This window comes from Rattus rattus, chromosome 6 (assembly GCF_011064425.1).
Source record: "Rattus rattus isolate New Zealand chromosome 6, Rrattus_CSIRO_v1, whole genome shotgun sequence".
Lineage (NCBI taxonomy): Eukaryota > Metazoa > Chordata > Mammalia > Rodentia > Muridae > Rattus > Rattus rattus.
In genome coordinates, this window is record NC_046159.1 from 122,750,436 (window position 1) to 122,767,661 (window position 17,226).

At 39.9% G+C, this 17,226-nt stretch overlaps 1 pseudogene; it reads left to right on the forward strand.

Moving 5' to 3' along the window:
• The first annotated feature begins 1,989 nt into the window (after positions 1-1,989).
• Positions 1,990-2,508, forward strand: LOC116904442 (annotated as a pseudogene).
• Positions 2,509-17,226: the final 14,718 nt, after the last annotated feature.

Below are 17,226 nucleotides of genomic sequence, written 5' to 3' on the forward strand. Positions count from 1 at the left end.
TTCTTTTAAGGCCACCAGTTCTATCAACTTATAACCATAGGTTATTAAATTTGCTTCATTTTACCTCCAAACACAACCTCATGAAGGGTTAGAATTCTCCTACAGCTGAATGAATTTAACATAAATTCATATGTTAAAACCTCGATCTCAAGAAGATGGTGCTAAGATATGGACCATGTAAGAGGTAATTAAGTCTCAAGGGAAGAGACCTCATGAATGGGGTGACCTCAAGAACAGTTGGAAGATCACAGCCTAAACCCTTTTGCACTTCTAGTCTGTATTTAAAAAAAATAGGCCGAGGAAGTCTCAGAGGAAGAGGACTGAAGAGACAAAACATTTGGAGTCATAGCACCTTAAAACATTTTCAAATCCAAGGAGATTTAAAAGCCAGGACTTCACACAGTCCTTAGGAAAGAAGACACTTCAGAGTAAAATTGCTAAGAAACGGTGTTGAAGAAAACTTCTAAAAGCAGCAGGACAAAACAGACAGCACATAGAGACAGGGACAATAAAGATGCTTACAAACCTTTCAGAAACTATGTAAACCTGGCAGTAAAGGAGGAGGAGGCCATATTGTCCACCTAGAATTTAATAACTAGGGAAATCTTTAGAAATAATGTTCTGACTTTTCTTTTTAGTGAGGAACAAAAGAGCTTAGGAGGAGTTTGTTTCATTCTAATAATAACTTGAATGCTGAAAAACTGAAAATTAACAACTGAGAGGCATTATTGAAATGAAGACCAGAGTAAAGCCCTCAATGTAGGAGGGACAATTAGACACATACAAAGAAATCTCACTTTCTGAACTGAACTGATGAAGAGGAACCAGCAGTGGATGGGGAAGTCTAAACTTCAGTTATTAGTTGCAGGAGGCTGAGTGTCAACAAGTCTGACTGCTATAGGCCAGATGTTGGGGCACAGGGTTCTCAGGTTGGAGAGAGTTACCCTTAGGAGCTTGTCTACATCAACAGTGATCAGTGGGGAAAATTCTCATGCTTCCAGCAGGGGGAGACAAAAAGTAACCATTGGGAAACAAGCTGGAGTATCTTGTTCCTTACCAAGTCTGTCCTCAAGAGAAACTTCCCATTTTTCTAAATTCATTTTTAAAATGAGATCCCAAACTAATTGGGGTGATAGTGTTGGTGTGTGTGTGTGTGTGTGTGTGCGCGCGCGCGCGCGCGCGCGCCAGTTCTAGCTAACCCAGGGGAAGGGGAAACCACAACCCCAGCCTGCTCTAGCCATCAATCTCTAGCAGAAGAGGGATGAGATAGAAGAACGTGGAAAATTCACAGTCCAGCATCACAGACTTACTAAAGGACTCACTCAGATGTTCTGCAAGACAAACTGCGTTCACAAGCTGGAATTGGAGACTTACAAGGCACCACTTTAGTACCCAGATCATATATTATCCTGGCAAAATACAAAGAAAGACACTATACAGCAAATGGAAACACACACACACACACACACACACACACACACACACACACACACACACACACACACGAACTTTGAAAGGGCAGAACAACCATCAGATTCAGACTCAGATAATATAGCCTCATGAGAATTATTGAACATGCAACTTAAAGCCTCTATAGTTAAAACACTAAGGGTTATAACTGATGTAACATACAACAGAAAGCAACATGCCAAAAGTAGCAGAGAAATAGAAAGCCTTAAAGACAGCAGGAATTCTCAAGGTCAAAATACACTAACAGGCTTGAGGGGGGCCTTTGATTGGCTTACTCGTAGACTATATGCAGCTAAGGGAAGAATCTCCGAAGTCTTCTGATCACAAGAGAAGCTGTCCAAACATAAAAACAAAGATGAAAAAGAATGACACAATAGTAACAAAGGCAGAGTTGAGCATCCCACAACTACAGCAGAGTTTGCAAATTTGTACACATGTATCATGGGGAAACATGCTACCATGATAGGAAAGTGGGAGGGACTTTCGGCCGTGGCCGCCATCTTCCAGTAACTTGTCAAAATGACAAACACAAAAGGAAAGAGGAGAGGCACTCAGTGCATGTTCTCTAGGCCTTTTAGGAAACATGGAGTTGTTCCTTTGGCCACTTATATGCGAATACTACAAGAAGGGTGATATTGTAGACATCAAGGGAATGGGCACTGGTTCTAAAAGGAATGCCCTGCAAGTGTTACCACGGCAAAACCAGAATTGTCTACAACGTCACCCAGCATGCCCTGGGCATCATTGTAAACAAAAAAGTTAAGGGCAAGATTCTAGCCAAGAGGATCAATGTGTGGATTGAGCACATCAAGCACTCAAAGAGCAGAGACAGCTTCCTGAAGTAGGTGAAGGAGAACGATCAGAAGAAAAAGGAAGGGCACCTGGGTTCAGCTGAAGCGCCAGCCTGCGCCACCCAGAGAAGCCCACTTTGTGAGGACTAACAGAAAGGAGCCTGAGCGGCTGGAGCCCATCCATACAGATTCATGGCCTAATGGGCCAAAGGAAATAAAGAACCAGACTGCAAAATGTTTTCCTTAAAAAAAAAAGAAGGAAGAAAAAAAGAAAGAAAGAGAGAGAGAGGGAGGGAGGGAGGGAAGGGAGGAAGAAAGAAACAAAGAAAAGAGAAGAAAAGAAAAGAGAAGAAAAGAAAAGAAAAGAAAAGAAAAGTGGGAAGGGCAGGACAAATGAATCACGGACGCCTGAGAATCTTCAAATTAGTAGTAGACACCAAACAGTAGATTCAGAGCGCTCAAGGAATACCAAGAAGCAACAAAAACTAGAAAGTGAAAACAGGACATAACTGGCTCACCTAGGTTTATGAATGATAAGGGGACTACAGATCAAGGAGGAAGACAAAAAAAAAAAAAAAATCTATGAAGAGTCCTCTAAGGAAAATGAACTGCAAAACCTTTCCAATAATAGAACAAAGATAAGAATTTCAGCCGATGCATCCTCACAAGCCAAATGGGCAAAACAAACAAACAAACAAATAAATCGTTCAGTAAGGTATTAGATAACAGTCTGAGGGGGAAATAATACCAGCCATGGAGAACTTTGTACCCTTCATAACTATACTTTAAATGTAAAGGGGAAATTCAGACTTTTGAAGTCAAAGGAAAATTGAGGATATTTGATGCTAATGTACCTGTCTTGAAGGAAGGACTAACCCTAACCCTATGTATTCCAGGCTAGCATTAAATTCACATAGATCCATTTGACTCTCTGTGCCTACAGGTGCTGTTATTAATACTCAGAGCTTCTGTTTTTCTTAATTGATCTTGAAGTGACAGTTTGTCAAAACAGCATTAGCAAAAAAACATGTGACTCTATGTATAAGTTATGTATAAGTGTTTATGGTTTTTGTAAGTGTAGATATGTTTTTATCTTATGTGGAGGTAAAAATGAATAATAATAATAGACACAACTGAATATTTTTTAGTAGATAAGGCTCATTCGTGCTTTGTGCATGCACACACACACACACACACACACACACACACACACACACACACACACCCAAATGTCATACCTTACTAAAATCACTAGCACTTCAAGGACTATCTTTGTAGCAATGTTAAAGGGGGATATCCTTGTCAGGTTGAAGATTTCACAGACAAACAACCATGTTTCACCATGAAATACCACCCTAACTGTCTGTTATCTATTGTAATTGAAAAATGAAATGTTATACAAATATTTATGGAATAAGCATGCCTTAATATATGTATATTATTGAACTATTAAATAAAGGTCCTTTGTACATTCTTCAAAGGAGAATGTATATATATATATATATATATATATATATATATATATATCTCCTGGTGGGTGAATCATTTTGCATCCTTTCAGGCTTTCATATTGTCTGTGCTTCATAGAGAAAGTGAAGGCACAAACTCACAAATTATTAGCTCATGCACGAAATATTAAAATATTTGAATCCGACAGCCCCGTGATTCTGCTATTTGGAGCTAGGGAGAATAGTCTGAGAACAGTCTACACAGGCTCTAATATTTGCACGCTTGGTTCCCTGTTGGTAGATGATTTAGAAAGGATTTAGAGATGTGGCCTTATTGGGGGCTTTGTGCCCTTTGGGAGTGAGTTTTGAGGTTTTAAAAGCAGGCCTAGCAGCAGCAAACCACTGAACTGAGAACGGGACCCCCTTTGAAGGAATCAGAGAAAGGACTGGAAGAGCTTGAAGGGGCTCGAGACCCCTTATGAACAACAATGCCAAGCAACCAGAGCTTCCAGGGACTAAGCCACTACCCAAAGACTGTACATGGACTGACCCTGGACTCTGACCTCATAGGTAGCAATGAATATCCTAGTAAGAGCACAAGTGGAAGGGGAAGCCCTTGGTCCTGCCAAGGCTGGACCCCCAGTGAACGTGATTGTGGGGGGAGGGCGGCAATGGGGGGAGGATGGGGAGGGGAACACCCATAAAGAAGGGGAGGGGGAGGGATTAGGGGGATGTTGGCCCGTAAACTGGGAAAGGGAATAACACTCGAAATGTAAATAAGAAATACTCAAGTTAAAATAAATAAATAAATAAATAAATAAATAAATAAATAAATAAATAAAAGCCGGCCTAGCCTCTGCTTTACACTGCCCCCACTACCCCTACCTGCAGATCAGTAGGGAACTCTCGGCTACTACTCCACTGCTATGCCTATCTGTTTGCAGCGATGCTTCCCACCATGGTGATCAAGGAACAACCCTCTGAAACTGTAAACAAGCCTCCCATTTAAATGCTTTCTTTAATACATCATCTCGGTTAGAGTGTCTCTTCATTGAAAGAGAACAGTAACAAAGACCTGGGCTATGGAGAACGATATTAATAAAGGAGGTTTCATGAGATACACTATGAGGTTACAAAACTTCTGCTTCCTCATGATAGGGACTCTGTGCATGAGAGATAACTTCATAGAAATCAACATCACAGTAAATTTTAAATTCCAAATAGATATTTGTGCTGGTTTGTGTATGCTGGGCTCAGGGAGTAGCCCTGTTGGAGTAGGTGTGTCACTGTGGGTATGGGCTTTAAGACCCTCATCCTAGCTGCCTAGAAGCCAGTATTCTGCTAGCAGCCTTCAGATGAAGATGGAGAACTTTCAGCTCTGCCTGCTCCATGCCTGTCTGGATGCTGCCATGTTCCCACCTTGATGATAATGGACTGAACCACTGAACCTGTAAGTGGGCCCCAATTAAATGTTGTCCTTATAAGAGTTGCCTTGATCATGGTATCTGTTCACAGTAGTAAAACCCTAACTAAGACAATATTTTAAGGGAAAAAGACAAATAATTACCTTAAAAATACATACATGATATAAAAACACTCGATACAACAATGTAAATTATCCTAAATGGAACAACAACAATAAGACCCCCAAACCTAGCAGTAGCAGTTTACAATGAAACAGATAGTCAAATAATGCATGTAGACAATGGTTAGGGACTGGACATTTAGGAGCATTTACTGCTCTTTCAGGAGATCTTTTTTTTCCCCCAAAGCCATGTCTGGTTCTACAGCTCTAGCTCCAGGAAATCTGATACTTTTATCTGGACTCTAGGGCATACATACTCACATGTATATTTCTACGCAGATTTACACCCAAATGCAAATAAAAATAAAATAAAAAAATTATAAAAAGTAGAATGATAAATTGAAAATAAAAATAATAGAAACAGTAATTTAAAAATTGTCCTTGAAAATAAGTCATATAAAAGAATCACAAACCTGTCAACAGCGTTTTCTTTCCTACAAAAATTAAGAAACTCAACTCTTAATAAGAGCTCAGTAAGAATCAAGCATGTGAAGAATATGTATCTATTATATCAATACACCAAAAATATAAACCCTGACTTCTGTATTCTATACATTTAAGAAGTGCAAGCCGACAGGAACCGGATGTAGAGCTCTCCTGAGAGACACAGCCAGAATACAGCAAATACATAGGTGAATGCCATCAGCAATCTACTGAACTGAGAACGGGACCCCCGTTGAAGGAATCAGAGAAAGGACTGAAAGAGCTTGAAGGGGTTTGAGACCCCATATGAACAACAATGCCAACCAACCAGAGCTTCCAGGGACTAAGCCACTACCCAAAGGCTATACATGGACTGACCCTGGGCTCCAACCTCATAGGTAGCAATCAATAGCCTAGTAACAGCACCAGTGGAAGAGGAAGCCCTTGGTCCTGCCAAGGCTGGACCCCCAGTGAACGTGATTGTTGGGGGGAGGGTGGTAATGGGGGGAGGATGGGGAGGAGAAGCCCATAAAGAAGGGGAGGGGGAGGGGTTAGGGGGATGTTGGCCCGGAAACTGGGAAGGTGACTAAAAATCGAAGTGTAAATAAGAAATACTCAAGTTAATAAAGATAAAAAAAAAAAAAAAAAAAGAATGAGACAAAACAGGCAAATTTGGTAGAAAACCAAAAAAAAAAAAAAAAAAAGAAATTTATCAAAAAGAAAAATAGCTGAGTTTATAAAGCTATATCTAGAAAAATGTTGAATGTAGTATTTTTTTTTTTTAAAAAAAAATCAGGACTATGTAAAGATATTCCAGTAGAAGAGTAAATAACATGTGTATGCAAAATATTGGCATACAGACATTAAAGTAAGACTAATAGAACGTGTCTTCCTCACATATACAGAAACCTTTATTGAATAATTTGTATTCATTCATATGTAAACAAAATGCTTATGCTGAATATATAATATGTATTATGTGTGTGTGTACATATTCATTGTTAAGATTCCCATGGGATCTCAAATTTTCTGTGATTTCTTTTTAAATCACTGTGAAATCTGCTATCCCCCTCTTTTTCTTTGTCTTAACTCTTTGTTTGGCAATCTATCCATTAAAAGTCTCGAAGACTCTGGGTTGGAGAGAAGCTGAGCACCATTCTCAATCTCATAAGCAGATTCTAAAGCATTCTATTTATTGAAACACTAGTTCGCCCATTCATTTTTACTGTGTGTGTATGTTCATGCCACAGTATGACCACGAATGTACGGAGAGCAGAGGACAAGACATGGAATTCAGTTCTTCTTCCAACACGTGGGACTCAGGGATTGGAGTCAGGTAGCAAGTGCTGTAACCTACTGAGTCATCTCCACGGCCCCTCCTTAGAGACATTTTGATCTATATTTTGTGTTAGAAGCAGTGTGGAGATATTGGATATTTAATGTAAATGTAAGTGTTTTAAGGGACATCTCTTCATTCAGTCCTGTGTTGAGAAGACAAGGCTGATTACACGACAAGCTTTACATTGGCAGTTAAGGAAACTAGGCCTAAGTCTCTGTGTCTTAGTTAGGGTCTTATTGCTATGAACAGACACCATGACCAATGTAAGTTTTATAAGGACAACATTTAATTGGGGCTGGCTTACAGGTTCAGAGGTTCAGTCCATTATCATCAAGACGGGAACATAGCAGCATCGCCACATCCAGGCAGGCATGGTGCAGGAGGAGCTGAGTTCTACATCTTCACCCGAAGGAAGCCAGGAACAATCTGAGCATCCCCAGGCAGCTAGGAGGAGGGTCTCCAAGCCCACCCCCAAAGTGACACACTTCCTCCAACAAGACCACACCTTCTAATAGTGCCGCTCCCTGGCCAACCGTCTGCAAACCATCACACTATGTTTCCAAGAACTGGGCAATTCCAGGCAAATCCAAGCCTCAGAAGCTGCCCTGCCACCTGGCCTGAGGCAAGGACAATGAGTCAGCAGTAGTTCCCAGATGTTCCCAGCAAGCTTTCAGCTCCCACACCCTGGTGATGCAATGTCCACAGAGATGGACCCAACAGGTTAACATAGAAGTCACCTACCTGGCAATGCCCTAATGTGCTTTACATCAGGCCTGCAAGCTTATTTGGTTGTCTCTCTAGTCTGGTAATGGGAGACCCTAGCGTGCTGGACTTCTGCAGAATAAAACCCTCTTTGTGTTTACATACTTGAGTCTGGGGTATCATTCTTTGGTAAACATGAACCCTTGCAGTGTCCCATTGAATTGCATCTGATCCCTTACCAAGGCCCAGGCTCCCACTGATCTTTGCTATGTGCATTTACTAGAGTCCTATATAGCTGTCGTCATGACATATATATAGTCCCTGGCTTTTTCACCTACTGTCCCATTTTAAATCTTCAGACTCTTCCTTTTGTTTTATTTAATTTTACTCCTGCATTATGTTCTTTTAGCAAGATAGTCACAGATTGCTTTGCTCATTGGACATTTAAATTGCTTTCAGGTTATAGCTCCTGGGATTAAGGATTCAATGGAAAGTGTTTACAACACTCTAACATAGTTCCAAGTGTTGTGATCTGTGTGCTGGATGTGAGTTTCCTGGTGTTTGTTTGTTTGTTCATCTGTCTGTTTGCTTTTTTAGTTTGTTTTGTTTGTTTATTCCCCAGCCTTGAGCTTATTTGAGGAATATAGTAAGGTGAAGATTCTCACAAATCATACTAGGAGCTGTTTTGTTTTTTTTTTCAAGATTTTAAAATTACATTTACAAATTTACTTTGGTTTTGGAGTGCCGTGCATATGCACATGCAGGCATTAGTGTGTGTGTGTGTGTGTGTGTGTGTGTGTGTGTGTGTGTGTGTGTGTCTGTTTATATGAGTGTATGTTCACTCACATGCATGTGGTCCATGACATGAGTGTGGATGTCAGTGGACAACTTGTAAGAGCTGGTTTTCTCTTCCCACTTTGTGTTTTTTGGGGCAGAAAGGCAAGTCATCGGGCTTGGTGGCAAGTTACTGAACCACATGAACAAACCCACAGGTGTCTTTATTTTTAAAAAGGCGAATCTCCCTTAAATTTTAACCTGCTTTTTACCAGACTCTCGGTGGTCTTCTGTACTTTTGTGTAGTTTATAAACAGCCATAAATTTAATCATTTCATATTTAGGTCTTAGGAGTCTCAACCATTCATAATTATGTTGCTTCAAGCATTTCTTTTAAATATTCAGTTGGTCCCCCACCTTGTACTTCACCTCCTGCTTCCTGGAACAGTTGCACACCACTGCTCAGCTGGAGGACGTGGAATGCTTCATGAAAAACCAATGCAAAGAAAACCACAAACCCACAGTTTTCCCTCAATACAGCTCATAAAGAAGAGACATCTTCAGGAATTTGCACGGCTTTTGTAGTTCCCCGCGTTTACAAGTAATTATTTTTAATAATTTTGTCTCAATTTAAAATTGCTATGTATAGAAGAGAAATGATCAGGTGTTATTACTAGAAGGCCCTTTTTCCTTTTCGTTTATAGAATTTGCAAAGAACTATTTAGACCCGTTATGTAATGGTTATTTTATAGAGGTGATGTTTTATTGTCCTTTAATGCTTTGAAACTTTGTTTCCTTTTCTACATAAACACCCTATCTCTGTAGGCAGAGGACTAACCCACTTACTGTCTTCACCCTGGGACAGCTTACAGAACAAAAACACAGTTGAAGCACTGGGGTTAATTTACAGTTTTTTTTTAAGTGCTTTAATCAACCTAACAATTACTTCATATAATCATTATAGTTCTATGTCTTATACAAACCTCCCCTGTGAAGACACTGGGTGTTCCCTCTTGAGGCAGTCTATCAGTTTTCCTCTTAGGCAGCTCGTGTGTACTACTGTAGTGCACTTTTAAAAACTACAACATAATGTAGGTTTGTGTGATTTCAGTCACAGCTGATAACAATTTATCTGCTTACTTGGCCTCCCATTGATAGTTTCTTTTTTTTTTTTTTTTTTTTTTGAGCTGGGGACCGAACCCAGGGCCTTGTGCTTGCTAGGCAAGCACTCTACCACTGAGCTAAATCCCCAACCCCCCCATTGATAGTTTCTTATTTAAAGGTTCAACATCTTTTCTACTCTGAGGTATTTCTGCATCAAGGGAAAAACAAAACTAGAGGACCTCAGAGCTGTTACTCGTTGAGACTTGACATATTTTGAAATGTTTTGTATTTGTAACTATTCTATCAGGTGAATAAAAGTTTCAATCCAAGCCCTTTAAACAGGAACGTGAGCTGCAGAAGGATGGGATATTTCTCCAGGGTTATGAAGTTTGGGTTAAGGGCAGAGTGAGAATTTCTTGGCATTGACCAGAGACAATCTGGCTGTCCCTGATGCTCTTACTTCCAACGTGCTATGCTGTGGAGATTCTGGAGGGTAGAGACAAGAATGGATCACATGACCCCGTGTCAGAGTTAAATGATAACAAATATTGCTGAGAACAAGCATGAGATTTCCCTTCAGAGACAGAGAAGGCTAAATGGAGCAAACATGTCCCTGGGTGCTTTCGATGCACTCTAAATTAAAAGCAAGGCTGTGTCTGAAATTTCTTCCAGATCTATAATTCAGCAACTTGGTTCACAGCTATTTTGGCCGAAGGGAAAATTTAGAAGTAAATATCTACTCACACTCTGCTGCCCCCCCACCCTCCCGAAGGCTGCCCCCCTTCTCAACCTTGGCTCTCAGTTTTCTCTTCTTTATAGTTCTCAAACACCAAAATTGCAGCTGAGCTCAGTGGGTGAAGGTAAGGGTTGCCCTTAAACCGAACAACCTGAGTTTGATCTCTGGAGAATCCATGTAGTGGGAAGAGAGAGCAAGCGCCTGCAAATCGTCCTCACCTTCCACGTGCAAAGTTACTCTTGCATACACTCACAATAAATGCATACATGTGAAATAGAACGACGAAGTAACCCCTAGGTGCTCGTTCTTCAGGCATCCGGCAAAGAGACCACTGGAGCAACATGCAGACCTTTCCCATTTCTCTACTATCCATTCTCAACTAAATGTTACCATTTCTGAACTTTATCCACAAGCCAAATTACTTTTTGCTGCTTTCATGGAAACCAAAACAGCATTAAGACTGACATCTGGCCTAAACCATGACAAGAGGTTAAGTATCCAATGGAAGTGTCTGCAGTGGGACTTTCTGACTATAGAATTCAATGGGGTGGATGGCAAACAAATTCCTGAAATAAAACATTACTTGATTCTAGCATGGTCTGCCGCTGTACACTGTGACTGAACCTCTAAAACAACCTGTCTTCAGAGATTTTATTCTAGCAGCAAAGTCTGTGTCAAGGCTGTTCTTCAGCCATGCGTATGGCGTGGTCACAGAGAAAATTTTGCAAAAGGCCAAAAGTGAGATTTCTGAAAAGAATGGATAGAAGATTTCCATGGCCATAACAAACAAGTAGGCTTATGTAAGAATTTTATTTAACACCTTCAGAATGTATAATCAGGGATATACAGCTGCTTCCTCCTCTCCTGAGTTTAAGTCGCAGTTGTGTTGCTTTGACTCATCATTGTATGTCACGTACTTTATTTTATAATTCCCTAGAACTGGAGGTGCTCAGAGGCTCACTGCTTATACCCAAGAGTCCTATGATTCCTCTAGCACAAGCATCAATACAATACAAATGACCCGGTATCCCCTTGGTGAAGGATGATAAGGTTTTATATATATTGCTAGTGGAGTGATCAGCGGGAAGTGTCATGAAAATGACTTGATTGCCCTAAACACCCATTCCACCACACTGTCTGTGATGAAACCGATATTTTCCGGTAGAACTGCAGTGCTCTGGTAGAGACTACATTCCTGGGGAGAGCATGATTCAGATGAGCTATTGGGAAAGGAGTAGATGCCATATGTGTAACGTGTGGTCACAGCTGTTTAACAGAAGTTTCTCGCTCCTCCCTGCTCCTGCTTTATCTGTCTGCTGTGTGGGGGATGCTAAGTGAATTTTCAATGAGCAGGGATATATCACAGAGAGGATCTTTTACAGCAGCATAGCCTGTAGCCTAAACATCAGCTACAGCTACCTTTGATTCTGTTTCAACCGTTCACATGACATCACCGAGTCAGTAACTTTACTCAGCCTTGGCTTCTTCATCTCTGAAAGGTACATCCCTACTTTCTACTACTTCTTGTAACGATTCTTTTGAGGCAAATATATTCTAAGAACACTGAAAGCATGTCGGCATATACACTTTTGCATAGTTTTCAATAAATCACACCTGAAGCACTTTTAAAAATGGTATAGAAACAAAACTGGGAAAACAGATGTTCCTCACGTGAAACTATTTTTCCCCAGAGCAATCGTATACTTTTTGTGCTCTTCCTTATGAATTATTCAGATTAAAAAAAAAGACTAGTAAAGCAACATGTTGATAAAACTGCTGCTCATTTATTTTTAACAGGAGCATTCTCTGTAATAGGAGAGTAATTAGGCAAGGACAAACATGCCAAGTTGATGAAATACAGTACAAACAGGTGCACATCCGCTCTGCTCTCTGCCTGGCCTGCACGGACTTCATTAGCAAGGGTGCATTCCTCTCCACCTAACAACGCTGAACACTGGCATCTCAGAATGAAAGGGAGAGCGAGGCTTGGGTATCCCTCTATTTTCTCTTTGCAGGATTATGGACTCCTGTCACTCACGTCCTGTATGGAGCACTTTTCATGGCTGGATTGCTCTTTGCTCCTTTAGCCCTGTGAAAAGAGTAGTACCTGTTCCTAGCACTAGGCATCTGTACTACCTTCTGGGTTTCCTTAGTTACTGCCTATGTCTTTATAAATCATCCTTTTCGAAGCTGTTGTCCTTTTCAGATTTGCTTACTATTAAAAGAGTTTAACAGAAATGTCTGCCTTTTTTTTTCCTGCATTTTTCAAGTCAACATGGTATTTTGAAGTAGGTAAACACTGTTGAATGGCTAACTAAACATGCATTATCACACATTGCAGCTGTTTTGTGGTAAGAACACTTTACGCCTATTGTCTTAACACTTTTCTAGGATAATGTTATCCTTAGCTTTAGTCACCATACATTATAACAGATCTCTTGTTTTTAGGTCTCCTGGTAAATGATAACTTTTAAATTTCCTAATTTGGGTGCGTTGTCCGCTTTTCTTCTGAAACCGTGGCCAGCACAAAGATAGAAAATAAGACATGAACATTAGTATATAAAATATCTGAGCTTAAAGGTCAAATGTAAAGACAGAATTTAATGGAATACCATGTTATTGTAACTTGAGTGCAATTGAGAGTATTTTCTTCCTAAAGTTATCTGCTATTGGGTTAGAATTATTTTATTTTGTAAAAAAAATATGCAAAATTGTTGCTAGGATATTCTGTCAGGTGGATTTTCTTAGTCTTTTATACTAACTAGATAAGAATGACTCATTAACATATTGAATTTATGCAAATCACCCTAATCATCTGCTTTCTCTTCCATTCCTAAGTCACAGTGAATTTTCAGAGACAATTTTGGACCAGGCTGACTTGATTTTAGTGGGAGATCTTCATTTCAAGTACAGGTTACAGAGTCTGACAAATGTGCCACAGCTGCTAATTAAGTGATTATCAAGGGTTTACAGATTTGTTGGGGGAAACACACAAACAAACAAAAGCCCAATCCTTAAGAGTAAGCTTCTGGGAGCATGTTCTTCACTAGAAAACTGGCCAAGTTTGAAGACTTCTGTCATAAAGGTCCCCACATAGTGTTTTACTGCTCAAATCCTGCTATGTTGGATTGCCCTGTAGCCTGCAGTAGGTGGCACAGCCAAGTGGCCCTGCCAACATTTTTGGTACAGCTTTGACTCCGAGCCCCAGCTCATTCTCCAAAGCTACTTTTTAGGACAGGGTGGAGCCTCATTATATGCTACGATATAGTTCAAAGGGGTCACCAGAAAATTGGTTTCAAAATTCACTTTTTAGGAAAATGAGATTTGCTGTGTCTCCATTCATATCAAGTTAGGGTTTCCAGTCACCAGAATGTTCTAGGACAGTGTGGTTTTAGCATCAGAAACATTCTCCCATTCCTAAAAAACTGAAATTCTAACATCAGGGTTTAAGCACAGTTAGTTTCCTTTAAAGATCTGTCTCACTGGCTTATATATAGATGGCAACCATTTCCCTGTGCCTTCTCATTCTCTCTACTCTGTGTGAATCTGTGTTCCAATGGAAAACAGTCATACTGAATAATGATTAAACTATGATACACACGCACAGAGAGAGAGAAAGAGAGAGAGAGAGAGAGAGAGAGAGAGAGAGAGAGAGAGAGAGAGAGAGAGAGACTTAGAAATAACCCTACCTTCAAACACAATAAGATTCAGGAAAAAGTACAGGTTACAACACCAAGTATATATATTTATTTGTAAATAATTTTCGTTTGTGTATGTCGTGCCTGGATGTGTGTATATGCTAGCACACAGGCCTGGTGCCCACCGACATCATAAACGAGCATCAGATACTCTGAAACTGGAGGTAAAGACAGTTGTCGATTGCTATGTGCATTCTGGAGCAGAACGTGGGTCCCCTGGAAGAGCAGAAATTGCGTGTAACAGTTGTGTCAACTCTTCGGGTCCCTCAACATACAAATGTAGGAGCAACATGAATTGGTACTGCACGAAAGAGTATTTAAAAAGTATGGGAACTCACTGCCACTGCCTTGCAGGTAGCTGAACCCAGCTCCCTGGGTTGAATGAGAACAGAAGTACTAGTAAGACATCAGGAAGACTGTCACCACGATGCAGGAATAGGGCGATCACATTATGACAACATGGAATTCACTAAATTGGATTATTTCGCAATATCTTTATGAGAAAGGTTATTACTTTTAGAAGATACAGAGTCAGTAACTGAGAGGTAAACAGCCATGAGAGCGTCACATACTTCAGCTGACTTACAGAGAAACAAAGTAAACTGAACCACTGTGCCGTTGTAAATTTTCTGAAAGTTCATCCTTTTTAAATACCAAGTTTACAAGTTCATGCTTGGGAACAGGAACTTTTAAAAGGTTTTCAGAAATTACATGTATATCTGACAAAGTACCTTAGTCTTTCCTTGCTTGACTATCACAGATGAGCACCATTCTTCCACGTTTAAAATCCTCAACATTGTTTGCCAGCATCACTCAGCTGTGTAGCCGTGGGCTGGTTTTTATAGGGGTTTTCCATAGAGATAGATCTAAGCATTTATGGGAAGTCAGGCCATTGTTCGGAAAGACAAGACAGTGTATGATTGGGTTACTGAAGATGTTCTCTACTAGACGTGGGTGTTCCTTGCACCAAAGCAAAATAAATTGTTTTAGGTATTAAGAGAATTTTGAAGTCAGAAAGCTCTCCCATGATGACACATATCTTTTAGAGAAATATTAGAATACTGAGTGAACATGAAGAGGAGTCAGTGGATTAGTGTAACAAAGGGGCATAAAAATACACAGAGGCATGAATTATCTGCGTGTCAATTACTTCCAAAGACAGGAAAATGCCAACAGCATGGTGGCTTTGTATCATGTTGGACACAGGAGAAGATGGAGGTTGTCCCTCAGTAGTAGCGAAAAGATCAAGTTTCTTAGAGAAATTGATGGTGAGGAGAAAGGCAGCAGGCAGAATATTTTTTGCTTCATAAAGAATTTATTTGTTGAAGTTTGACACTGAAGGATCAGAGATTACAAAGGCAGTTATAATTTTAATTAGAAAAAAAATCTTTATAATGCGCCCTTGTCTCATTGTTTTCTACAACTGAACAGTGAGGTATTTCAATATGATTTTAGTACTTACAGCTGATATCTGACAGTGTAATTGTAAAACCCCTCAAGTTGCTTTCTATAATGCCAATAGAAAATATTAGAAATGCAATTGTAACTATTATTCAAAATTATAGCATCCAAGGATTTTCTTCATAAAATATTAATTTCTCATTTAATAAACTTATCAAAAATATGAATAAAGAACTTAGACACTAGAGATGTTTTAATGTTTTAAAATATAGGTGGGTTCATTGGCAGTTAGTTATTTTTACAATAGCCAAGCAGAGGCCACAGAGAAAGCCTTTATGGTGATCCGGGTATCACCTTTGAGAAATCTACACACTTTGGTTTCCACATATGTGCAGTGATTGTAGTGTTCTCTGACTTCACGTGTTTATTCACATCTGTCAGCTAAATCACGGATCCAAATGCAAAATGTAGCACTCAGGAACATTATGTGGATTTGTGATAGTCCCTGGAGGACTTTGGGTCCATAAAGCAATGAATGGATGATAAGGAGACATAAATATGGTATTTTCATCTATGACAGATACAATCTTGCTCCAATGTTATTTATATTATATAAAGGAAAACTGAATCTATTTGCCTGTGTCGAGCTGAAAGGAAGTACCCTTAGGGATGAATAAATGAATAGCTTCCTATTAATTTCCAATTTCTAGAAATTCGTCTTTGAAATTGTTGTATTTGGGTGATATTTTTTAAACTGACTCGTGTTTATTTATTTCAAATGTGCCTGTAAACCAAAGGGAAAGATATGCACTGGAGTTGCTACAAAAACAGAATGCTCCCCCACCCCTTTCCCTTTTTGGCCACGATCTTGAAATCATGCAAAATTAGCCAAGTTTCTTTGTGGACAATGAATTGAACACCAGACCCATTTCCTCCACACACTGGGTCTCTAAAGCTGCTGTCCGTCCTCACACTCAGTTTCTCGTGTGGAGACGAGATGTGAGCAGGCTGGAGAGATGGAGTCTTTGCCTTTAGACAAATGGTATATGGGTCTCAACCCCACGCTGCACCTAACTTTGTAAGCGTACCGACTTCCCAGTCAACTAGGAGTCTGCCTCGTCTACTCTTACTCAAGTATTTTGTGCTTTGAGGAAATCAAGATATCCCATGTCTTTTATTATTTTTTATCTAAATGTTGTGGAAAGGTAAGACATCTATAGGAGAAACAGTAGTTTAGTCCTTACATAAATACCATTACCATTTTGTATTAAGCATAAACCAAAACAATGAAGAAAATGCTAGCAGTTAGTTTTCTGTCTAGGGGTAGTTGTTTCCATGTTCAAAATAAAATAGAAGGTACACCATGGACATGATTACATGCAACTATTACTTAAAATTATTACAAGTTAGTTTGTAACTTTTGTTTTGTTTTGTTTTTTTGTCCATCTTTATTAAATTGGATATCTCTTATTTACATTTCAAATGCTAGTCCCTTTCCTGGTTTCCATGCCAACATCCCCCTAACTCCTCCCCCTCCCATTCTATATGGGTGTTCTCCTCCCCATCTTCCTCCCATTACCGCCCTTCCCCCAAGAATCCTGTTCACTTGGGGTCCAGCGTTCGCAGGACCAAGAGCTTCCCCTTCCACTGGTGCTTTTACTAGGATATTCATTGCTACCTATGACGTTGGAGCCCAGGGTCAGTCCATGTATAGTCTTTGGGTAGTGGCTTAGTCCCTGGAAGCTCTGGTTGCTT